Source organism: Poecilia formosa, unplaced genomic scaffold (assembly GCF_000485575.1).
Source record: "Poecilia formosa unplaced genomic scaffold, Poecilia_formosa-5.1.2 Scaffold433, whole genome shotgun sequence".
NCBI classification, from domain to species: domain Eukaryota; kingdom Metazoa; phylum Chordata; class Actinopteri; order Cyprinodontiformes; family Poeciliidae; genus Poecilia; species Poecilia formosa.
The window spans coordinates 149,119-151,107 of record NW_006800372.1 but is presented as its reverse complement, the minus strand read 5'-3'; positions in this window follow the sequence as shown (position 1 = coordinate 151,107).

Sequence of the window (1,989 nt, the reverse complement as noted above, 5' to 3'; positions counted from 1 at the left end):
TGTTGTTTTGTGGTTGAAATCTAATGAATGAAATGCCGAGGTCTGATCAACGTCTGATCAATGTTGAATCGATGTCAGCTGTATTGCCACACACCTTCTTCCCCTCCTCTCCTCATCAGGGCTCTGGGTGAGAGCATTTTATTACTGAACGGGGGTTCTCACATTTTTAATAACACTGTAGAGGATAGTAAGTGGTGATTCCTTTCTGTAAATTTCTTTACTTGTTAATAAAATTTTTTACTGACTGTCTGTGATATATTGACATGAAAACACTTACAACTTACTACAAGGAGTGGAGCGGTCCACCCCTGCTATTTACATGAGTGGGATGGCCCAAACACACAGCCACTTCGCTGTTGGCTTGTTTGCAAAAGATGTTAATTCAATGTTGACTTATGATCACAAAGGTTGAATTTATGGTTAAGGCAACGACAGAAACTGGATAAACCATCAAACAACCATTCAATTCTAGCCAATTAACATCCATTGATTGAAATGCCAACATCAAATCCAGTGTTTTTCAGCACCGGTCCACCAGGCACACTGCCCTGCAAGTTTTAGCCATTTCCCTAATTCAGCACACATGATTTTAATTGATATCTGATTAACAGGGTTTTGCTGAACTGAAAACACGCAGATCAGTTTGCCCTGAGGATAAGGTTTGGGGAAGAACTAGTAATCTAAATGTTCAATCAATGTAAGCTGTTTTTTGCACCCCTCCACTACCACCCGCCATTCAAACGCCCAACCCCCTTCCCTCCACCCGCTAAAGACACACACACCCCTTTCCCCCACAGCCCACCCCTCATCTGGCCCCATCTACGCCTTAATCTTCCCCTCCCCTCCTTGGGCTCCGGGTGAAACAACTTTAATTTTAAGTGAGGGTCAGGGCTTAAAGTAAAAAAAAATCCTGAGCCTGAAACTTATAGTTATGATAGAAATTAACTATAGTGTTGCTATTGCCACAGTTTAATAAAAAGTGTCTTTGAATAGTGCAAACAATTGCTTCTAACAATACAATTGACAAGCTAAACACTCAAACTTAAATAAGACTTTAGTACATTTCAACTCAAAACAAAATGTAAAATGTCTGTGCCCTGAAGGTTAGCCTTACAGGCAAAAATCCCTCAACATTAAATAAGAGTCCTTTCAGTCAATGTTTTTGCAAGTAATGTAGAACATTCAACATTACCAACTAAATCAGTTTCTCAACCTTGTTGGGCCAGCGCCCCCCAGCCTTTATCCAGGTCCCTCACCGCCCCCCATCGAAGAATTTGTAGGCTACTTTGCACTGACTATTATTTTATTATTAATATTACTATCACTATTGTAGATGTTTTGATTTTTATGCTTGTCAAATTGATTATCAAAAATAATTTCCCAGAGAACAAAAAAGCCATGGGAATAGAAATGATTTTCACAGGTGTCTATGAAAAATTTAATGAACAATCAACTTAAAATTTGTAGGCCAACAGCAGCCAATCAGAGTGGAAAAAATATTCTTGTTCTTTGTCATTTTCTAGTTGTTAAATATTCCACAAAATGACCAGATAAAAGATGTACAACAATGCCAGTTTAAACTTTGATCTATTTGCAAAAAAAAACTGAGCTCTGCAACATTAAAATATGGATAGAACTGTAACTACATTAATCATAACTCTTCTTCTCTTCAGTGTTTCTGTCAGTTTCTGGTGGTGCAGCTCTGTGCTGCCTTCAGGAGAATGGGACATCAGAGTATCATCCTCAAAATTTCACCCACATGGCATTTACTGTGCAAACCAGAGCTTTCAGTGGAAAAACAAAAGTTTCCTTTTAATGCCATAGAAATATGAGACAGAAACATGGATTATTTCTTTATATAGACCTGTCTATTGATTTATAGATTAATAGTTTTCTTGGACAGAAATTACAAAGAACAAATCTGGTTCTTAATCAAATCCTAATGAGTCAAATTGAAAGTGTCATGGAGTCATCAGCCTCATGACATTA